Consider the following 25,216-nt stretch of genomic DNA (forward strand, 5'->3'; position numbering starts at 1 on the left):
GAACTGCTGTGTGAAACATGTGTTTAAAGCCACTGGTTCTAATAATTTTAATAAAATGAATAGGAGTAACTGTCAAGATTTAAAGTCAACCTGACTCAAACTCATTTGGTAAATCGATTGCCAGTCACAAATCTTCCAGATACTTGTATTCTACACTCACAGTTTCTCTGTGCATTTAGGGACTTTTAGTGACATAATGGAACACGCAACATTAATTTTGATCTCCAAAAATCCGTCTTAATTGCTGGCATGAAACTCTTTATAATCAGTGCTTTGACTCCGTGCATTTCATGTGCCTGATACATTTTTTATATTATAGCAACTGACCCAAACAATCCGAGTGAATTACATTTTCAGTCAGACTGACAGTTTTTTCCAAAGGTCATTCTCATAGAAGATTCAAACAGTTGTAGCAGTTGTTAGCAGATAACTTTGTCCTCCAGCAGCAGCTTGCATAGCTGTCACGACCTTTTCCACAACTGATGCAAATTCGGCAGATATTATTCTGCTGCTGTTTTTTTTTTTTAATGTACTGTATCTTGATGGATGATGTCACCAGTCTTAGAGTTTTCAGAATTTTCTTATCAAATGTCTTTAATAAGCTTTGATGGGAAAGACAAAAGCTTGTTTTCTAAGACAAGACATGACAAGTTTAAGATAAGGGCCTGTAGTTGGCCTTTATACATTGTTTTATATACCGTATGGAGATAGGGGACAGATCCTAGGGGAAACTGAAGGTGACTAAGGGGTGGAACAGAAAGAGACGCAGAAAACAGTGCAATTTGCTCTTTCAGCACCATGGACAGAGCCACACTTTTATCATCAAATAGAGACCTGCTTATATTTGAGCAGCAACTGCTGATAGACTGTTTCAAAAGCCTGCCAATAATTGGATGGATGAAGTTTGATATTCACGTTGAATAACTGATACAGCTGTGTAGCCATAAATCAAGCTGCTTTAACTGACACATGACAAAAGATGAACAAATATGGAAGCTGTGTTCTGCTGTTACCACAACAACCAAGCAGACACGGGAGTCCACAACAACCAGCAGCAAAGACAGTTATCTTTCTCACCCTGTTTTATTTTACACTTTTATTCTTTCTAAAATGAGAAAGTGAAACAGGAATTATTCAGGCTATCAAAATTCTGACACCCGCCACGATTCAGCATGGAAGGGATCTTAGTAGGAGTGTAGTAAGTGGATTGAATGAGTGACAGTGCAAATACGCCACAGTAACCATATTGATGCATTTTGCTGCATGAGATGTGAACCATTACACAGTGGTGGGGGCTCCTCCCTACTCTGAAGAGAACATCAAAATGGTCTGCGTCTGTGTTTTCAAGTTTCAAAGTAAAAATATGGAACTAAACAACAGAATTTCATGTTCAGTCAGGCAGATGGGGCTAAAGGTAACTGGAGAGAACTGCGGGACCCAGGGCAGCTGCACCTTCTGTTGTCACTGTCTTTTTAGTCTGTTTGATTCCTTATACCAGTCAGCAGTAGCAGCAGAGCATCGCTGCTCAGCGGTGGCTTAGAAAGTTGTGTTGAGTCATGGTCAAATATGCTGCTGACAGCAGTGTGAGATATGAATGATGAGTCTGAGCTCACACCATGAAAACAGGATGACATTAATGAATTCATAGATTTCTTACTGCTTCAGAATTCCTTACCTTTAGGTAAATTCACCATCAGTGGTCTATCTTGTTGTTTGTTGCAGTTATTAGCAGTTATGTTTCCTTTTTTTAATACTATGTTTCTCTGCCCATCTTAATTCTCCAATTAATGGCAATTGATTGTTTTTTTTTTAAAGGATAGAACATCAGACCTATATGTATCAAAAACATGTACTGTATATGTAAAAACATCACATTTTAACGCATGAATAAGGAAAAACTAAAGTAAAAGATTAAGATATTCTTCATTACCTTTTCTCAAAGTTAAATAGATTAAGAAAATGTATCAACACATGTCACACATGATGTGTATAAACATGACTGTGTGTTGGGATTGGATTTAAACAGATTCAGACTCCTTAGCATGTTATGCTTTTCAGTGCCTGAAAAATACAGCACCGTGTTTACCAAGCAAACATGCTCATAAAACTGGTAAAAAACAATAAATGGATATAGCTTTGGCAGAAAATGATCTGTTGTGGGACTCATAAAGATAGCTGATCAAGAAAATAATTTCTCAGTGGCCTTGTTTGCAGTTTTTTTCCAAGCAGCGGTAACCGTTGCTGTTGTCTTTTCTTTACTAACTGCCTTCAGATCCTGTGTGTGGTCCCAGATGATGTTAATTTGCCCTTTCATATTCCCAAGTTTCTTGTTTTCTAAGAATCTCTGCTTTTGATTTGTGTTACCAAGAATACTGCCGCATTTATTAAATGTATGTTTTTTATGTGAACACACATGCTGTTGTGTGTTCGTTATTAGCATGCATTGGATGCTTGTGTGTCTATAGACGTGTGTGTGGGAAGAACAAGAATCTACTCAAGAGCTCCCTGGTAGTTGAGCCCTCTGAAGGGGTGGAGTAGAAATGGCACTCAGACACACCTAGTCATCACTCTGAAGCAGGGAGTTCATTAAAGTATCCCACGCAGCCTCCTCTGTGGCTCCTGGACCACAGCCAGCCTTTTTCATGCAAAACAAACAGGGTTAGAAAGTGATCTCACTACACACTGAGACGTTTCAGCCAAAATAATGAAAGAAAGAAAAAAATTAAACTCATCTAATCTACATGGATCACTGGCTAAAGATGTGTCCGATCACATTTTTTTTGTTTAGAAGCTCTCCTCAATATTATATAGCATTTGATTTAAGTAAATCTCACACATTGCCGTTTCTTTTAAGATGGTTATTTCATGATATATTAGGGAATAAGTATTTTTTAATGATTTATTATTTCTCTGACACGGTTTTGAACATTTTAATGACACACCTATACAAAGGCATTAAGGTAGCAGTCGTTCTCAGTACTAATTAATCTTGTTCTACATGGAGCTGATTATAAAGCTAACCAAGTCTTGATAATGAGACAGAGATGAAGAAGTAGTAGAGAAACCTTTCCTGCCTATTTAGTTTCTTAATTGACAAAAAAAAAAAAAAAAAAAAAAACGGGGAGAAAAGGCAGCCATTTGTTGCTTTGTAATTTCTTTACTATTACTGCATTCAGTTAATGTAGTTTGGAATAAAGAAACTATGTTTAAAGATAACAAAAGATAAACTAAACACAACTTCAAAGACTTAAACTGTGGTATCACAGCAGACTAAAAACAAAATGTCTATAATAACCTGTCAATCTGCTCTAAAACTATTTTAGTCACATGCTGATTGAAGACCAACTGCTGGCTACTTTCTCGGTGTTTGCAGTGTGTGTTTAAGGGCGTCTGTCATTGCTGCTGGTTCTTAGCATCAGTTTGTTGTATGTTGTCATGGTTCCGTGTTTGACTTTTTAGTTTCAGTTTAGATGGGGTTTAATTTCTTGGATTCATGTCACGTTCTGTTTATATGATCCAGTTAGATAACGTTTGGTTTGGTTTTTATTGTGTATATTGCTCTTGCCTCACTCCTGTCCATGTTCAGGCAGTTTTTGTCCTGTTCTTTCATGTGGTTTACTTTACTAAGCGAACAAAGTCTCACTTAGTTTTGGTTGCAGATCACCACATCTGCTCTGCATTAGTAGTTACTTCCCTCAGTATATATCCTTCTTGGCTTTCATTATTCTTTGCCAGATTCTCTTTGTTGGTCCTCTATGTCAGCTGCTCTTGTTTTTCACCTCAGCTCCGTTTCTTCTTGGATTTCCTGCTGTGGCAGCTTTTTTTTTTTGTCGCCCCCCCCCCGACACCTGTCGGCCTCCTGCCTGTTTTGTCCTACGTTTGGGTTCTCCTCACATCATAGACTGTAATATGTATTGCTTTTAAAAAGGTCCGGCACCCATTACCCAAAAGGAAAGCTTTTGATTCTATGAAGATTTGTTTAAAACCATATTTTGTTCTCGGTTTCATGAACAATTTTTCTCTTTCCTTAGTTTGTTCTTCACAATAAAGTTCTAAAATGAAAAAATAGCAATAGACCTGGGGCTGAATGCATCATACACTGAATCATTCACGCAGAAAGCATGTGTGCGCCTTATTCTGTTCAAAAACTGGTATTTAAAAAGGAACAATGTGCAGTGAAAATGCCATAAAACAAAACAGATAATTTCCGAGATTGCACTGTACGATGTTTGTTTTCAAATTTTATTATAGTATGTTTTCACAATAAAGTGTTATTTATGGTCATTGTGGGTGCTACAGATAATTATAGCAGCATGTCATGTGTAATGGCAGTTGAAGACTTCTCTAATGAGACAGAAAACGATTTAGAGATCATTCTATATATCTGGCAAAAAAATGTTCTGGCTGTGCGTTCATCCACTGCAGATAAAACAGGAGCTGTCGCTCCTTAACCCTTGGATGTAACGTGTGTGCTGATTCAATTTTTATTTCTTTTTTAACACCCCTGGTTTATAATCTGACCATTTCTTTTTTACTTCTGCAGTATTGTGTTCTCTGAACTTACAGAGCAGATCGCTTGCCAAGTATTTCAGTTTTATATTTGGTAAAACTCCACTGTTGCTTCCGTTATCATGCCTATTTAGTGGTGGTCAAAAATTGTGTTTTGAATGACAAAAAAGGTAATGCAAAGAGTGTCTGCATCCATTTATGGCTAAAAATGGGAGTGGAAATCCGATTTGTGAATGTGAGTTTAGTTTCTTTATTATTCTGATTAATAAAAGAGAACCATCCGTACATGCAGCTTTGGAAATGTGACGAAAAGAATGCTTCTGCACATTTCTGCCTTTCTTTTTACACAGCTTTATTCGTGAATCTGCACACAGTTTCATGCATCTGGTGCCTGGTGTCTGTATTTCACACTTTATTTGTTCATACATGTGTAGATATTCAGCATACAGAGGACATCACTGATGCAACATTTGCAGGTGGTGTTCTCACCGCAGAAACCTACATACAGCACAGACTATGTAGAAACTGTGGTTTCCAAAAGGCTCTTTTCATATCTAGGTGTCTTACAAAATACGTGTATGTATGTATGTACTGTGTTTGTTTCTCATTTTGTATTGGCATTGCAAGAAGGTACATTCATGGCACAGATAATGCATAATACTTTCTTAAAAATGTGATACTCTTTTGAGTGAACCAGAAAGATCTAGAGCTTTAAAGGTAATTGCTGTTTACGACAAAATAGCTTGCATCACATTTTAGCCTGATAATGTCTTAATAGTGTTCGTCTTGTATAAACACACAGCAACAAAACAGTGCTGTCCTCTGTTTAACATTTGCATCTGCCCACAGAGTGCACTTTCAGAATAAACTTATTGCATCTGAAAGTGTTTGTTTTAAGTAAATAACATGGCAACCTTAAAGCTGCAGTCTGCAACTCTTTTTCAAGCATAATGCCTGGAACTGTCCGGGGATTCTGAAAGTAGTACATTAAATACCCCAATACAAAAAAAAAAGAGTTCTCTAGGTCCCCTATATGTCCCGCTAGGTCCCTCCAAAGCCAGCAGGTTTGTTTACAAAATTGCAGACCGGACCGGTAAAAGGTAACCAATCAGGTTACGAGCTGGGCTCTGCTGCCTGTCAATCACCGATTGTGCACGCGCGATACAAGGTAGGCTCGTCCCCACGCTTATTTATCTAGACTATTGAACTTCATTACGGGCTAGTCTACTTACTGTGTCTTCCATGATCGCAAATGACAGGTGAGTTGATGAATGAGGAGTCGTGTACGCGCATCTGGCGTGCACGTAGACGTGCACGAGTTCTCATGTGTTTTGATGGGGCGGGACAGGAAGTTGAATAACTTTTTAGTTTTCGGTTAAAAAATAAGCATTTCTTGCATTTTGCGACTACGGAGGTCACCGTTTTCAACTTCAAGCGTTCTGATAGATCATGTAAACTCTTAAAATGCCAAAAATTAGGACTTTACGTATGACAACAACAAATCCTGCAGACTGCAACTTTAAAGGCAAAAGAGTGCATTAGAAACGCCACCATTCCAACAATAATGTTCAGCGTTAACGTGTTGCCATTTACTTTCTCCTTTATAAATCCTCCACAGTCTGATCAATGTCGCACTTATCTGAGTATCACTTAGTTGTGAATATAAGAATCGCGGGGGGGCGGAGCCTATCCCAGCGGTCATCCCGCCAGTCCATCACAGGAGTACACAGAGACAAATGAGACCAACAACCACACACACGCTCACACTCACTCCTAAGGACGATTTTAGACACCAATTAACCTAACATGCATGTTTTTGGACGGTGGGAGGAAGCCGGAGTACCCGGAGAGAACCCACGCATACACGGGGAGAACATGCAAACTCCACACAGAAAGGCCCCAGCTGGGAGTTGAACCTGGAACCTTCTTGCTGTGAGGCGACAGTGCTAACCATTCCTAATTCCCACACATGCTAATTTAATCTTTTTAAAAAAATCTTTGGTTTGGTTTCCTTGTACTTGTGTCTTTTAAAAAAAATGTCATCATCAATGGAGAACGTTGCACATCATCTTTTTCCAACCTATGCAAAGAGATACAGCCACTGATGTCATGGTTTGCACTTGAAAACGTGCTATTTCTTTGTCACACTGGGGAACCAGCTCTCCATGTTCAGAAAGTTCAAAATTTGGTGCTCAAACTGGAGGAGATACAGTTCCATGCAGGTCAAAAACTGACATAGAACGGTTTAAGAGTCCTGGTAGTCGATTTTGTTCTTTTGGGAAGTTGTCGTCCCAGTTAAAATCTACAGTTAAGGTAAGCTTAATGACTCCAGCCTCACATTTAATGACAAGGACACAGAAAATATTCAACTTTTCATTCAAGAATGGAATATTTTGTATATGTAGAGTACTACCTGAGGAAACTGTCAACAAACTGAAAAGATGATTATCTTCCACCTTCTTTTCACCGAAATTCAATTTTTTTTTATCAAAATCTGTCAGGGGTCCTGCCAAGTTAAAGCACAAAACAAACAAAGCTGACCACAGAAAGTTTTAGCCTCAGGCGTTATCTGTAATTTTTATTTTTTACTTTTTTCATCTTACTGCAGTGCAGCATAGCACATTAATTTCTTGTCCACCCCAGTGCAGCCCAGTTCACACGGTGAGCCAACTGAACTCAGACAGCTGGTCAGATTTCGTTGGACTTCATTCGCTTTGTGACCAATGGGCTTTTGGTTCTCAGCGAGTGCAGCCAGGGTGACCTCTGCAGTTATCTGCAGCCATCTTCAAACCTCATGACAGCTGCACATGAATCATTTGGCTCCATGTGGGTAACTGCAAAGCCAAAATTAGGCCATTATATTTTTCTTGTGCCGAATAGCTGTCAGGATTCAGTAGCTCTTCCTTGTGTATTTTTAAGTGTGCATATATAGGCAAAGCCCATACATACTGGGAGTGCTGGAGTTTTTTCATCTTCTGTTTTATGGTTGGCGGGTGGTGGTGCACTGGAGCAGATGTGGCATTTAAATGGCCTTTTTTTCCCCGTTTTGTTTGGGAAGCAGGTGGCTGAGTGTGATAGATCATAGATGTCATCTCTGGCTCTGCTTCATTCTGTGTTAGCCCTACAGGAATGAGCTCCTCTCTTTGGTGCTTCAGTGGTGAACACATGCACGTACATGGACATCGAGTCATGCACTCCTACACAACACATGTGCAGCAACTTCATGCAGACACTCACATTTGTGCACATACAGTCACACACATCTGTGGAAACTATGATGAAGGAGCGCTTTCAGTGGTGAAATCCCACAGGAACACAGTGTCAGACCTCTCCTCCTCTCTAATGACCTGTAAAGCTCCACCAGCACAAAGAGCGAAAGTGTAATCTAACTCGATGTGGAAAATGTCTTCGGCAGAACGTTTACACTGAGACTCGTTGTTCCTCCACAATGCACCTTATTCTGTAATGACTTAATCCAGCTGTAAGAAATGAAACTGAGTGATTATAATTATGGCTGTATCTGATTCCATAATGATGTGTTTGCCTGCGTGCGTTCTCCTCGGGGTCTGTTCCATTTCTCTTCTCATGCTGCTGCTCTTCATTCCCGGTGAGGGGAGAGGGCGTTTCGAACGAGCCCACAGCAAACAGGACTAAAAATAATGACTCTGTGGCTCTGTTTGAGCTTTGGTGCTCTTTGCCTTTCCCTCAGGAATAGCTCTGTAAATACACACAGCGCTGGGGCCGTGGCACAGCTCTGGGCTGCCTGCGTGCTTCCTCAGTCATTTTCTTAAAATATCCAAAAGCTTTATTGATCTGGGCCCTGTCAGCCTCAGATGCATGCTGTCTCTCTGCTGACATTTTCAATGTAAGGTGTGCATTTTTGTGCATGTGTGAGTTTCATTGTTTACTCTGGCTTTGCAAACAGTGAAGCAAAATCAAGCGGAGAGCCGGAAGCAAGCAGTTGAGAAAGTGTGCTAAATTATTGTTATTATTAGCTCTGAATGACATCATCTCTCCAAAGTCTTGTGACCAGAGTTTGTGAACAATCACTACGAAAAACATGGGATTTTTAGGTTGTGGCTGCTTGTTCTGACAGCGCTCCCCACTGCTCAATTAATTTTAATCAAATATTTACTGCTTTGAATACTGTGCGTAATAATAATGTGAAATTAAACTTTGTTTGAAATGATTGCCCCATATGAGCATTAATTAGTTTGCTGCGTGAGGTGATAGATTTGTGGTGTCCAATAAGAGACAGAAGTAAAAGCAGCAGGAAGTGTGGATAATTGAGCTCCTGCTGTTTGTACTATCAGTTGCTTTAGCTCCTAGTACCATACATGTTTTTCTTTTTTCTATCAGACTTATTTCCTTGTGTCTTTTTCTCCCTGTTCTTTTCTAGCCATGTAATTTCCCGAGTCTATATCTCTCCTTAACTTTTTCCCATTTTCACCAGGCTTCTTACCGGTCTCCTGATACCCTTTCATCCTTCACATTCCTAAATTTCTGCCTCCCCCTCTACTCGTTCCTCCTGCCTCTGTTGAATTCTCCATTTTCTAACTCACCTCACATGCTCCTTTGCTCCTTCTTTGCTCAGTCCACCTCCCTCTGTGCCTTCTTGAGTGTCACTCCTCCAGCTTCTTCCACCACTCTTAGCTGAGAGACGAATCTGGTCTTTGCTTAAGTTTGGTCCTTGTTCACTGGTGTCGCCTCTGGTCAACTGGAGCTAATTTGACATTAACAGGTATAACATACAACTACTAAATACTAAATACTTTGAGAGAGATTCTTTACCATAAAAAATGGTTTCATTTTGAATTACAGGTCTGAATTATAGTGTTTTCAGGTTTCGATTTGAGGGCTTAAGTTGGGAATGTTAAACAGCTATTATTAAGCTGGTCAATTTCCTCTTTTTAAAGACTGTTTAGCTGAATGCTTCACAACCTTATTAAAGATTTGAGAATGTGGCTAATTTTTGAGTTAACGTGAACAAATTTTCAGAAAGAGTCTAATTCTGCAAAAAATGTATCATTGCTCAGAAATAAGATACGGTAAGATAGTCCGCTGTTTATTATGGTAGGTATCTCTATCTATCTTAGTTAAAGCTGCGGTCGGCAACTTTTTTTAGTCATATTAGCTTGAACTGTCATGGGATTCTGGAAGTAGAATATTAAATAGGCTGTTTAGGAAAAATAACGAAATCTGTAGCTCCCTCTGAAGCCTGTAATCATGCTTGCAAAAACCGAGCGCTCCCGGCTGTTTTAAACCAATCAAGTTAGGGTGGAGGAATCCTACCTGTCAATCACAGCTTGTGCACACGCTGCTGAGCGTGAGTCTGCCCCAGCTTGTGTGCGCTCACACTGGTGTGAACTCACGTGCAACCGCACAACCTCGTCCACAGAGGGGGAGGGGTTTGGGGGGCGATTCGGAGCTTGTTAGAGGTTGGGGGAGCGACCTGAAAGTTATATCAGTTCGAATTTTCCGACTTTAGACTCGGAATTTCGAAAACCTGCCAACGGCAGCTTTAAATGCTTGAACTGTGATATATCCATAGAAAAAGTATTTCTCTGGGAGAAGCCAACGCAATCTTGTCAGATTACTTGTTTTGTTTTCTAAACAAACAATAAAAAAACAAAAAAGATTCCTTAATCTTCACATACTTAATTAACAATGAAATTATTGTGAATATTAATCTGAATATTCACATAATTATTGTGATATATCAAGGTAGCTTTTATATGCTTATGATTTAAACTTTTCTTAACATGTTTGGCAAATTCTCAAATCCCCAGTTGATACTTTTGTGTCTGAGGGGAACATTTCACCCGGATGTCTCAGGAGAGCAGCTGAGGAGCAGGAGCACAGAGATAACACCTGAACTGCTGATCTGAACTTGTTCTTCTCAGCTCTCCTATATGGAGATGAAGAGAGTGAAAGCGCACTGATCTTGTGATGAGGTTAAAAAAGGCAAGAGTGCTACTTTCTCTGAGAGACTTTCTCACAAGACATACAGGGATCACTGTGTGTCCTCTGATTGCACTGCAGCATGGGCTATTAGGTTAGTGGCCACTGCTTTTGTAGAAACTGCCAACTCTGCTTGTTTCATCTGTTTGATTGTCAAGTGTTTGTAAAGCTCGAGAGAACCTTTTACTCGTGAATTATGAGTGACTTACTGTGCACCTACAGCAAATATGGTGTTTACTGATGTTGTTACATAACCTTGGCTTTTCTGCTTTAAAACTTGTTTGTGGCTGAAAATGTCAAAATGTCCCAACACTTCCATTTAGCTGGAAAATAGAAAAATCAAACAACCAAACTTTTAACCCAGAGATAATGCTTTAGTGTTGTGTTGCCCCTGGTTTGGTACAGTCACTGGGAGGTGTTGAAACGTTATCTTTCAGCTGGGTGAGACCAAAGGGGGGGTGTCATTTCAAACATTCGTTCTCATCATAAAGTCACCATCTGGTGTATTGTTTAGTTTTCTGTTGTTTTGCTCAAGAAAAGGTAAATCAACAGAGGAGGAAGCGGTAATGAACAAGCCACATGTTAAAACATCATTAGCAGCCCGAGGCAGCTGTTGAGCCAAAGCTGGACCGGCTTACAGCACATTTAAGCAGACAGTGAAATTAAAAACCCTAATTTTTAAATGCTGCGGGAACCAGGTGTCTGAGATTTTTCACTAATTACATTATAAGTGAAAATGAAACAAAATGTGCGTCATGTGTTGCCTGTACTGAGTATGTTTTGTCACCATGGCAGTGGGGAAGCGCCTCTGTCGATGTCAGATGGTCAGTCCACCCCTTTGAAAAAGGTAAAATGGTTGAATGTCTGTTTGAAGAACTGCAACAGTGGCAGGTGGGGAAAGTTGTCCCATGTAAGTGAGTGTGGCCTCACAGGGTTTGCAAAGGAATTGCAGGAGCTTTGTCAGTGTGTTGCCTTTATTGCCTTGACTGTTTGCACCTGTGAAGGTGTGGATCAAGGATTGGTCAGAGGGGCTTTATATCTGTAATCTGTCTTGCAGTAGCGGAGCATTGTCACATTGGACCACTATAGATAGCCATCTTACTAAACTTGACACATTAATTATCTGATTTATCTAAAAAATGTAATGGTTTAAAATGAAAGGGTTTACAGTAATATAAAAAAACAAAACAATGTGTGTACATATCTCTTTAACTAAAAGTTTTGGGTAAATTTATACATGGCAAAATGTATTATTATGGCAAAATATTAAGCGGTCACAAAATAAAACAATTTATTCTTGAGCTGATGGACACATTTTCTTTTTTGGGGCACACAGTATATTTTAGTGTGAAGTTTCTCTTGTGTCTGAACCAACTTTTATTTCTTTTGCAGAAGACAAAATAAAAAAGGGGACTCAACCTTTTTACTCCATTCTACTTTGGAGTAAAAAGGGCAAGTCTCCTTTATAGTTTTTGATTTGACCATGGATGCTAACTCCATGAAGCAAGACATAGATTGAGTAGTCAGGCATTTTACTGTTAGATAAGATCTATCAGTCTCGTCTCTCATTGTCTTTGAGTTGTAGCTGTCAGTTTCAGATCCATCATATGGGATGTTATGGTTGGTGAATGTGTTTCTATAAAGAAGAAGTGAACTGTTTCCATTGTTGTCACCCCAACCGCAGCACCATTAAAGAAAAATTATTATTGTGCACCCAGGTTTTGTGTTCCCATCAAAATCGATCAGAGCTGAAGCTGATAAATACCCATAACTACTACCCATAACTACAATTGCCAATTAAAATCTCACTACACTCGAGTCCAGTACATGTTATTAGTGTGTTAAGGCAAGTCTTCATGTTTCCTCAACCCCCGACCACCTAATCTTTGATGCCGAAAATAGGCACCTGCTTATAATTTCATAAACCCAACGACGCAGTAACTGAAAGGATAGGTAAACAACAAAAGTTACATTTCAAAGTAAGTATATGTATAGGAAGGACTGTGCCAAACAGTACATGAACTCATCGAACACCTCCAAACTCTTTTAGTGACTGTTTAAAATGCCATCACACTTTATTCCTACATACAGTTGTTTTCACATCCACGGGCACAGACCTGATATTGTGTCATCATAGAACTATGATTGTTTTTTAGTCTATTGTTGTAAAAAGCAAACATTGGAAAGAAAAATGATGACTGCCTTCAGAGTTTCTCTTGTACAGGTTAGAAGCCTTGCATATATTGCATGTTTCAAATTGTGTGCGGGTTTTTCCGTCTGATCATAATGTCCAGTAAAATATGACAATGCTCTTGAACTTGTTTTTCAAGGACTGCTATTAAGTTAGTCTGAAGTCCTGTTTTTTTCATCCCTGCGTTGTTATTATCATTAACAACAAAAAATCACTACAACACTACTGACAAATTCTTCTTAGGCTGATAGATAAAGCACCTTTTCATATTAAACTGAATGAAATACATTGTCCAGAATTGATTTGGGTATAGGCGTGTTTTTCAGTTGTTTATGTGTGTGTACTGTCAAAGCCCAAGGAGAGCAATTTTTTACCTTCAGATGCTGCAGATCCTCTTCCATGGAGCCTGCCTTGTTGCACTCTCATGCCCTGAAGGAAACAAATCAAACGCTGGCTCTAAAGAAGGCTTTTTGTGTTCTGCAATTTCTCTTTCAGCCCTGAACAGGGACAGCGAGGTAGCATTGTTACGTTTTGAAATTAAAAACATTTGTGACTAGGGCTGGGCAACGATTAAAATTTTTAATCTAATTAATCACATGATTTCCCTGATTAATCACGATTAATCGCATTCGTACGCAAAATCCAAAAATGAATTCAAAAGTAGTTTATAGCTTTTAGCGTTTAGTTTTATTTTAAATGTGCTGCCATATGAATGAAAGTGCCATAACATTTGTTGTGCAAACACCCTTTTAACATCAGCATCTTTCTGTAGTTTTTATGTAGAAGCCTCGCTCCACTGTCTGTTTCGTTGAATGATTTGCTGGTATCAGTTGTGTGTTTTGCCTTTAAGTGATATTTTAGACTGGAACTACTACGGTGATAAGACAAATGACTTTGGTTCTGTCGACTCTGCCGTCTGGGAGAACTTTAAAATGAAAATGGTCGAGTAAAAGTTCCGTACCTTTCTCCATGTTTGGTGGATCCGCCAATTACTTTATTTTCCGTTTCCGCAGCAGACAGCAACAGACTTTTACAAAATAAAAGCCTGTGAGCAACAGACTTACAATAATAAAATAAATAATAAAACAGGGGTGGTTTGTGGCGTAGTGGGTTGAGCAGGCGCCCCATGTACAAGAGGCTATAGTACTCGCTGCAGCTAGCCCAGGTTCGAGTTCCGCATCGGACGGCCCTGTGCTGCATGTCGTTCCCCCTCTCTCTGCCAAATTTTTTTAATTAAATTTTTTTTTTTTAAATAAATAAATAAAACCTGCGTTAATGTGCGATAAAATATTTATCGCGTTAAATAATTAGCGACTTAACGCGATAATAACGAGTTAACTCGCCCAGCCCTATTTTTGACTCTTTGTTTTAACATTAATAAACTAAACTCTGCAACACAACACACTGAGAAAAGTTAGAACAATTTGAAAAATCATTTTCATCCTGCTTTGCTGTATACAGAGTGTATCGACATTAAAACTCACTCAGAACAGCCGGTAAAGCAATCACATCACTGCATTTATTGTGTGATTGCAATATTAGCTCAACAGCTGTCCTCGCCATACCTTAACAAGCAGGAGGTAAATATTACAGTCCACTGGGGGTTGATTGAATATGTTGAATATTTCTGTCCGGAAGCGAGTCTGATTGCTTCCACCATTATTTTAAGACTGAGAGATTAGGAAAACCACATGAACTCTGACACACAGCAGAGGCAGAAATGCAGATGTGCCCTCCTTAGTTTGATACTTACTGCAGCACTTTGACTCTTCCTTACATCACTTGTGTAATGCATGCATCTTCCAGGTAATTCAGACTTTCTCTCACTGCTCTCTCAAGCAAGACCAACTCTCTTTAAAAGATTCTTCACACAGAAGATAGTCTGACAATAAAAGCAGATCTTCATGCCCCAGCATAGCATTTTTGTCAAAAGATAAAAGCTTTCCTCCCCTCTATCTCACTATTCATCAACACAGAAGGAACACAGGGTGAAGGCAAACCTCATTTGCTTCAACGCTCCGAGTATCTGTATTAGTGCAGTGTAGAGGTTGTTATTTGTAATGAATAGCCCTGAGGTAATTAGAAACAAGCTTCTCTTCCAGGAGAAAAACAAGATTGTGAAAAAGTGATGATAAATAAATAAATGATAAAGAAAAAGAAAACAGCAGAGGATGATAGCAGGTGGGCACCCTCCTGGCTGACAAACAGATGCCAGGGCTGCATTGTTGATAACTCTCTGCTGTTTGGCACAGGGTGCAGGGGGCTTTTGCCAATTTATCAACCAGTCTGTCAATAAGTCTTCACACTGTCTGCAGTAGGACTCAAAACACAGCCTACATGTCTTGTCACTCATAAGCTTGTTTGGGTGTTAACCGGGTATATGTGTGTGTTAAAGAGTGTGTGTGTTATGTCTGTGTTTAAAAGTTAGTCAGTGAAAGCCACTGAGACAGGAGATAGGAAATGACTCTATGAAGAGCAATGCTGTTTATCAACACAATGAAAATACATGTTTATTCTCCTAATTTGTTTCACTCTATACATTTAAGTTGAGTTCCTGCCCGTATAACCCTCTCTGGCAGATGTTTGTTAGGTTTATCCAGATATCATTGTATTACTTGGAACAGTCTGAGGTGTATACACAACATATGACTTTGCCACCAGAGACCAGGGGGGTATTCCTAGAAAGTAGCTAAAGAAAGCCAGGCTATAGCCGGAAATAGGGTGACCACCTGCTCATAAGCCCAAGGGGGGACAAGGGGTATGTTTATGGGGGACAAGGGGGGACGCCGCCCCGCCGCCAGACTCTTAGTGGTTTACCCATTTCTAGCACATACTACCTTACATGGTATATCAATTTATATATATATATATATATATATATTGATTCCTCTGTTATTGGTGATGTAATATATAACAATAATAATGATAACAATAATATTTTGAACATTCAATGACACACACTACCATCTACACTGCCATTTTCCCCTGTTTTTTTTATCCACAAACCACAATCCACAACTAGTTCTAGCCAAGTATGCCGCGCCAACTGACTGACTGAAGTGCCTAGTGATGAGGCGCGTGAATTGACGTTCATCATCACTGCGAACGTTGAGTCAATTGTCATGGCAACAACAAATATTTGATAACAGCCAGCCTGTCAGATGCGACTGCAAGGGGTGTGTGTGTGCGCGCGCGCGTGTGGATCTGTTGTAGCTCTACAGTCTGCGGCGACTGTGCTGTTCTGAAATGTCAAGTAACGCTCGTTTGGCTATCTGGGTGGCGCGGGGAAAGTGACAACCCCAGCAAGAATCAATTATGCGGGAGAAGCTCTGAATTTGCGGGACGGACTATTTTGGCCTCGAACGCTGTACGCGCACGCGCTACGCGGGACGGTTGGTCACCCTAGCCGGAAAGCGTCGCTTGAACTAGCGCCATCTCCCATTTAAGCCTCAAGTCGTTCCTCGAAGACATTTTAGCTGCATCTCGGTGAGGCTAATCCAAGCGAGGCTTACATAGCCTAGCTAAGTGCGAGTGCACGAGGAACGTAAGAAGCCCTGACGAGTGGATGGTGGAAAAACGGAGATCTGTGTGAAAAGGAGAGCGAGACAAGAGCTGTTATTTTTTCGTCAGCTGAACAAATAATGCTGATGGAGCTGTTTGAGGATTTTAAAAGTGTCATCACCAGAAATGGTAATACAGCTGCAATCAAAAAAGCGAAGAAACGGCATGGCAAACAACTGCAGACAGACTAAATGCGTAAGTTATGAAAGTTTCATACCATTGACATTCATTTTACTGTCCTCATGTATTTATGCTCTCCTCTTGGTGTTATAATGTGTTTACATAAAGCATGCTGCATTGTCTCTGTATGAGATGTACAGCACAAATATACTGGCCCTGCTCACTTTATTAATAACCCAATAATCGACACGCATCATCATACTTTGTGACTGTATTATCGTGAGTGTGAGACCCACATATTATTTTTTCACTGTTACATCTCAACAGGAGCAATCTTAACAGCCAAAAGCGTACCTGGCAGTAGGTGAAAGTACAGGAAAATATTTCAGAGTGGTAAGTAGCCTTTTAAGAAATGTGTTTGTCCAATAAAGAGAGCACCAAACTAGATATGGAATACAAGAAACTGAAAATAAAAAAGATCAAGCTAGAGATTATGAAACTGGAGAGGCATGTTAGTATAAATTCAGATAAAGGAGAATTTCGTGTTGTGAACTGTATTCTGTTTTCTCTCCACAGCTTGAGAAACATGTAATAATAATTAAACAATTCAACACAACTTGAACTCAAACTTGTCATTATTGGGGTGCCTTGACGTGTGGGAAGTTATAAATCATCCCTGTCCATTTAGCCTTCTTACACTTGCTCTGACTTAAACTGCTACTGTGTCAATGCTAAATTATGAAAAGAAGTTCTAACTCAAAGGTCACAACAATAAGGATCAAAGGAAATATGTGTCCCTGTACAGGTCCCTCACTGTGTCAGGAGAAACTGAGTCCTTTCAGGCACTAGAACTCAACAAAGAAAAGACTTCAGCCTGAAAAGTTGTCCACAAGACAAAATGTATAAAATATGAAGTATACTATTAATTTAAGATGGCTCTGTCAGAAGTCAGCCATGGTGCCTGAGAAGTTTAAGCAATGAACCTGTATTTAATTTGGCCAAAGGTCATTTCTATCCGTGCCCTTGTTTTAGCATGTGCATGTGCATGTGCATGCGCTTGTTCCTGGATCAGGATATGGCGTGAGGAGGTACGGCCAGCATGCATAGCCTCTCCCCAAGCAGGACACCATTGAACTCTCCTGCAGAATAAGAGAAATGTTGGATGGATATACATGTGTTAAGACTTGGCAATTTGATGCAATATGTGCCTTATATGGCTATCTATAATAAAGTATGACGAGCACTTTAAATTCCTTAAGATGACCTCTACACCTGACCTCACATTAGATTACCAAAATTCTGCCTATGCTACACCTTACTTCAATAGTACACTCCTTCAGGTTAGTAAAATTCTCGCGCCTTGTGCAAACCTCTATGCCAGTGAGGATGCTCGGAAGATCCTAGAATCATGAACTGATCCCGGCCATTTAGCCTCAATGTTGGAAATGAAATGACCTCCATCACAGATCATCTGTATGCATGGAGGATAGGAGTCAATGATGAGGTTTCACAGGGCATAAATGTAACATTGCACAGCATTACTCAAAGGGGTTGATGTGGTAGTTTTCAAAATGAGAAATCCAGTTCAGAGTCTATGGACAATTATCCCCAAGTGTACCTGTACATTTAGGATATGGAAAAATGTTCTGTTTACATGGTCAGCCTCCACGGGTCCAGCAAGGGCCTGGACAATGTGACAATGTTTAAATCCAGCCTGAAAACAGTTCTATTTAGATGTGCATATGACACCTGAAAGTATTTTATCTGCACTCTTCACTTTTAAATTAATTAATTAATGATTTCTTTGTTTTTTGAAATGATTTTATTGCCGCCTTGTGATTTTATGTAGCTGTAAAGCACTTAGAATTGCCTTGTGTACGAATCGTGCTCTACAAATTGCCTTGCCTTGGATGCGTACATGGGCACAGTGTAGTGCACCGATAACATTAGGGAAGCCTGAGGGAGATGATGAACTTAATGCAAATACTTAATTCAGTAGGTTGTTTTACATTATCGGCTACTGTAAATGTGGAGCAGCAGCCTGAAAGGACAGAGGTCCCCCCCACCCGACATTCGCAATACTGACACTCTCCCTCTGTTCAAGTCTTAACTCAAAACCCATCCGTTTAACTTTGCTTACCTCCATTTATTTCTCCGTTCTGTGTATTTTTAATATGGTATGATGTTTTAATTCCTGCGTTTTATCTAATATCTTGTTTGTACAGTGTCCTTGACTGTTTTGAAAGGAGCTTTCAATAATTTGTATCATTAACATTATTACCTGTCCCCCATTTTTCTGAGTCTGGTCCTACGTGGGTGTAGATCAGATGTTTGTTAGGTATTGATTAGTTTTAATGAATACCATGTTCTCTCTCATTTAATTTAATTTTTTATATCAACAATGAGATTTCACCTCACTTATCAAATTGCTTTGTATAACATCATCCCATTATGACCCGGAGCAAAATATATACATCTTATTATCTTTCTTGAGAGCCTCGGAAATAAAATAAAAAAATGTAGTGGACAGCTATAAGTTTTCCAGAAAACCCTCTGGTGGTAGTGAAGCCTTAGATCTAAATGAATCAAAGAAGCTGCTGGAAGAAAGATAAACAAAGACTTCTCGGCTCTGCAGCCCCTTCGAGTTACTATGCGTATATTTGCAACTTTTCGGTTTGTTTTGGTCTAATGACAAGGAGCTTTGTATGTTATCCCACTAATCTGCGGGGCAGGATCCTTGGGAGGCCAGACAGACATGGTTCGTGGTTTTGGTTAAACTATGAATAAGTCAACAGAGTCTATTTATTTCCTATAAAATCGTCCGTGTTGCCTTTTTTGACATTCATCTTAAAGGTAAGTCTACACTTATAGATTTTAGATATCCCAGGGAAAACACAACCAACATGAAAGACTTGTGGCTCCAAAATGATGGCCCTGAGATGTGTATTGAGTGTTGAGAAGCGCTCTCACTCCCGAAAATAGCCAGTGGCAAGTGTCGGAGCTTTAAGTAGAACGTTTTGCAATATGTTTTGGTTCAGCTTCCAAAGCAACATACAGGAGTGCAGCATGAAATGATGCTCTGATCAACATGATCCTGACTCCAATGGAGAACCAAGACAAACTCAAACAGGCTGTATGGAGGTCAAACATCTATTCCTCGATCCATCCATTTCCACTTAATCCAGTTCAGGCTCTTGGAGGGGCTGGGGCCTATACCAGCTGCCATTTGGCGAGAGGTGGGATATACCCTGGACGGGTCGCCAGTCCATCACAGGGCTACACTCACTACTAGGGACAATTTAAAATCACCAATTAACCAAGATTTAGCAACCTGCATGTTGTATGTATGTTTTTGGATGGTGGGAGGAAGCCCACACTGAAAAGCCCCAAGAAAATGTTACTGGAAGTAGGATGTAGCATGGAAAAAAATAGGGGATGACTTGCAGCAGTGTTGTACCTTATTCAGAAGTATCATCATTGTACAGTCTACATATATCAAACACGATATCGAATTAACATTCTAACAGCAAATTAAAACAGCCTTGAAGGTTAACTTGTTTTTCATACCTTCACAACCACTACGTATTTATGGGGCAGTAGTCAGCAGTTGTCAGCATGACATTGACCAGCTTGATGCTGATGCTGAGCCTATGCAGTTCACTTTACTTACCAGCAGACGGTTGTTTCTTCATACAAACAGCAGTGGCTTCAAGCATCTCTAGAAATGCCTCTTGACCCTTGCTCCAGTTTTTCACTGGCTACTTGCTACTTTGTGCGTTCATGCTGGTGTTATGCGGGCAGTGTTCAGTTTTAAAGCTATTTCCACTGAAAAGCAGAATGCAACATTATGAAAGTGGTGAAAGTCACCTAAATCAGTAATGTGTTGTAGCAGCCTGACTACTATATAATCAGCTGAAACACTCTGTGAACCTCTGAAAAGCAGAGGAGCGCTGTGGATTCATAACTAAGAGCAGCACCTCTCACACGTTTGTGGTGCATTCACAAAGTGCACCACAGCCCTGAATACATCCCCGTGTCCATGCTGCTGCTTTGAGCTGTCCGGTCGTTTGACAGATTGATCCCACCTCACTTAAATGCAACATAAGCTACAGGCACATTGACAAGAGGAAGAGAGCCAGTCACCACTGACTGTGACATGAAGAGACATGGGTGAAGAAATCAATATTCACCGTTCTGAACGAAGAATCAGGTTCCTGGTCAAAGATGGTTGACTTGATCAGATGACCGGCTTAGTGTTCACTCATTTGTTGAAAATACTCTTTTATCTGTGCACTTCCTGTGCACGTATTTTCTGTACTGTTGTGTACATATGTGATTAAAACTGCATCATCACACTTGGGGTGTGTTAGAACCTGCAGATTACTGTGCATTGAGTAATGTTTGATTTTTTTGTGTGTACAGGAATACTGCTCTCTTTTCCTGCATCAGAACGTCATTTGTATCTTGCGGTTTTACTGGGCACGAGCTTTAAATTCATTCAGCATTGTACTGGTTTTACTAGCAGTTATGTTCAACAAAGGTTCTTCGCAGATTTGGTTACTTCAATGGATAACATAGTTTTGCAGTTTAAATGTACTTTAACAATGGACTGAAAACAATTATTTTCAAAATACAGTCTGATTTCTGAAATGTTTAAGTGTGATAGAAGGTATGGGATTTGCTGCGAGTACTCAATTTAAAAGTAAAAGATGAGGGACAAATGGGACCACTCGTACTTGCAGCACAGCCCTGTTCTCATCCCAGGGAAGCAAATGCTGTAGTTTTTTATTCAAAGTCTGTGGCATCTTTGATGTGTGCATAAGGTGTGCTTATGCACACTCGCTGATGTCGTGATGCACCAACTGCAACAATATTGAAATATCCCACATCCTTCTGGAGTATGTGAGGAAACCGTAAAGTCTACATAAACAGACAGAAGAGGTGTTGGATGACAGTCAGACCTGAGATGAAAGGCAGTCTGGAATTATTTTTTCACTTTCATTTTGCTTTTTGTTTTCTTTTTTTGCTCACAGGCTGGTTTGGTTATAACACCTCAATATCTTGAAAAGTTAAGGAATGGATATAGATAGGAAGTGTTTGTGGTTAGGCTTGAAGTACAAAGTTTCTCTATGTTTACCCGGTGTGTTGGAAAGGGATGCTGTCAAACTCCCCACCTGCACTGATTGAATGAAGAGTTCTTGGTAAGAAGGTGGTTTGAGAACAGCTGTGAGTTGCCATGTGCCTGGTAGACATCTCGGGGTGGATGTCGATGCACCACCTTAAGCTCAACCCGGACAAGACTAAGCTGGTGTTTCTCCTGGGGAAGGGCTGCCCGTTCCGAGACCTGGCCATCACCATGGATGACTCCGTGGTGACGTCAACTCGGACTGCGAGCAATCTGGGTGTGACCCTGGACGACCAACTGTCGTTCTCGGCAAACATCGCATCAGTGACCCATTCCTGCCGATTCCTCCTCTACAACCGGAGGATTCGGCCCTTCCTCACCGACAAGGCAGCGCAGGTGCTCATCCAGGCTCTTGTCATCTCCCGCCTGGACTACTGCAACTCGCTGCTTGACATTTACATCCAGGATATTTCTACTCACGAGATAAACACATAGCAAGTTTTCACTTTGTTTTGAATGCTGCTCATTTTTGCTGTAAACATACAGCAGACCATTGATGATTGTGGCTGAAAAGCAGACTTCTAACATTTTTTGTCAGCGTCACTTTAATCCAAAATATTTTGTGAATATGTTGTTTTGCAGACTTCACATGTTAAATGCTGTGAGGAGATTGCAGGAGTGGTTTCCTTAAGAGGATTCCTCCACGAGGATCTGGTTTTTCAGAGGAGCCACAAAGCCTCTCTACAGCTCCAATGCAGTTTTGTGGGTGTTTTGTTTTGCCTTTCCACTCAAATGATGTTCACTTTTATGTAAGTCCTTCAGGACATCGGTTGACTTTCACAGTTTTTTTTTCTGCCATTTGTTAATGATGTTTCACACTCTGGAAATGGTAAGCTTGACACACTTTACATGGTTTCTAAGCTTTGAAGGCATCAGTTAGCTAGATCTTCAGAGCCTCAGCCAGTCTCTGAGAGGAGCTCACGATTACTGGAGACTGTGAGAACTTATCTGCTGTTGAACTGCCATCAGCTGCATCTAATTTCATGTACCTTTTTGTAACGGAGAAAAATGTAGATATTTTTTATTTTAATTTTTTTTTGTTTTAGGACATCAGTGACCGAAAGCCACTGTTTGAGTTTAGGGAAGTCACACAGTTATCATGGCCCAAAGTATTCATAATAATACTAACAAAATATCAATTGAATACTACAAAAAAAAAAATCTATATCAACTAATTCAACACTGTTTTTTTCAAATCTTTGTCTCTCTTCTTTTAGTAATTGCCTTACACTCAGAATAGGCGGAAAGAAATGGTAAAAAAAATGACAAAACCCATCATTTGCAGGCAAAAATGCTTTGATTTTACCAGCTAAGATCAAATCACAATATAATCAGAAGTGTATAATCAACATGATATTGATAATTCAATCTTTAAATCCCATGATTATCAGTAATTCCAGATATATTCCGACCCCTCTATGTTAGCTAATGTTGCTCTTTGTTTCTTTCAGCGCTTTACACACCATTCCTGAGTCTCTGGGGTGGTGATGCTTGCTGATTAAGACCTGACAAAAATGGGGATTTTCTTTGAATTAATTCTATGAATATAGCAGTTGTGATTACTTTCTATTAGAACAAACATCTGACTAAACTATCAAAACATGAAATATGTATAAAACAAGCAGTTATGTCCACATGGGTAAAATTTAATGAAAGTTATCACTCCTGCAAAGAGAAGCAACACCACCAAATGAAGCACGCAGACTATTTTTGTTTTTATTAATCTCAGTGAGTCTCACTTGAGTCTGAGCAGCAGTTGTTTGAGTCATGTTTGTGCTTGTCTGTTAGGTGACACATTTCAGTCCTCTGTAATGCAGCACAGCAGAACTCAGCATGATCCAAATGAGGCCCTTAGGTTGCGGCATGATGTCAACAGTGGATTGACAGAGATGACCAGAGAAAGTGCAGCGAATCTGTGAAATGCTGCATTAGTTTGGTAAACAATTACAAACTGGGTTTGTATTGGTATATATAACGTTCTGTATGATTTACTTTTATAATATTGCCTGACCGGGCCAGGATAATAAACAAATCTTTTGGGTTCAACTTTAAGATTAACTTCACCTTCAATATTGACCTTAATATATTTAAGATTAGTTATTAAAAACATGATATCATGACTTCATTGGAGATCTGTGCTGTTAAAGTATCTAACTGGAATGGTTGCATTTTTAAATTGTATTAAAAGCAGACTAGATTTGAGACTTAGGCTACGTTCAGACAGCACACTGAAGTGACCCAAATCCGATTGTTTTGGCCCTATGCGACCTGTATCTGATCTTTTCATGACAGTCTGAACAGCACAGACCACTTGGATATGTGGTCCTAATTCCGATACGTATCTGATCTTTTGCCATGCGATTGCAGTCTGAACGGCCAGGGCGCATTTATCCGACCTAAGCGGTCGTGACTCCTGGCTACGACGACGCACCCAAACGTGTTTTTGGATAGATGATGCCACTGCCCCACAAAAGGCCAGGGCCAAAAGCCTAGCTCTTTTTCTTTTTAATATCCTCTTTAAAATTATGCCGTGATTAATGTGCTGGCTCCGGCTGGACAACAGCTTTAAAATCGCAATATATGCATTCCTACTCTTACAATCCATGTTTACTTCCGTAAACACTGGGCACGCTCGCTGCGTATGACATCATCGTACGCTCTTCTGCGCATGCGGGATAGTATGGGGCGGTAAGCCGTTCACACAGCAGGCCACATACAGGTCGCATTTAATTGCAATGTGAACGACCTCACAAAAAAATCCGATTTCACAAAAAAATCGGAATTGAGCATCAAGGCCTGTAGTCTGAACGTAGCCTTAGACTTTGAGATGCTTTTTCAACTCACTACCATTTTCAGGCAGTATTACTATTTTTTTGACCTGCCTCAGTTGTTAGTTTGCCTCTACATACAAATGTGTTTGGGGTCATGTGAAGTGCAACTTTATTATTCAGATATTGTTGTAGCAAATGTGTTCATCTTCTGGCCTTATTGGAGAGGAAGTGATTGTGCAATGTTTTACATGAAAACTGTATTCTGCACCAACAGGAGGAAAATGTAGAAGGTGGAGAGGGACTGAAGGTGAAATCTAATGAAAAGCACTAAATGGAAAATACGAACTAAGACACACAAACATTTTGTTCCTCAAAGAGGGAATGTCAGAGGGAATAAATCTTATGTGCCTATTTATATTCACACATTTAGATTATTCACTTGATCTGTGTAAATTCTTTCCGTTTGTTTGCTTCTCTCAAAATAAAAAAAGGGTCATTCTCACGGCAAGCTTCCCTTTTCTTATTGGCCCTGCTGCTGTGGAATAGTAGTGCAATAAAGAGGCTTATTTTTGTGAGCTGCACGGTGCATGTCCAGTCTGGAAGGTGATACTGTAATCACAGGTGCCTGTGAGGAAGGAGGCAGAGGAGAAGGAAGTGATAGAGAACACAAAAAGGTGAAAAGGGAATGAAAGCAGAGGAGAAGCAAGAAAATGAGTAAAAGCATCAGAATCAGCAGTCGGCAACATGTTCTTTGGTTTCCAGGTTTCTCTACACACTGGCCAAGCAAGTAGCTAGCATTTTTTAGTGGACATACTTAGGTTCTCACAGGACTTGGGGGACATGCCAGCTACTGTGAGAAAACATGTATTCGAAGACCTAGTAAAAGAAAAAAAAATTACTTTAATTCACAAACTAATT

General features: G+C 39.9%; 1 protein-coding gene across 1 annotated transcript in view; it reads left to right on the top strand.

The window, feature by feature from the left end:
* Positions 1-25,216, top strand: part of tafa3a (TAFA chemokine like family member 3a) — a 127,191-nt gene that overhangs the window by 16,080 nt on the left and 85,895 nt on the right. The window lies entirely within an intron of this gene.

Source organism: Odontesthes bonariensis, chromosome 3 (assembly GCF_027942865.1).
Source record: "Odontesthes bonariensis isolate fOdoBon6 chromosome 3, fOdoBon6.hap1, whole genome shotgun sequence".
Classification (NCBI taxonomy): Eukaryota; Metazoa; Chordata; class Actinopteri; order Atheriniformes; family Atherinopsidae; genus Odontesthes; species Odontesthes bonariensis.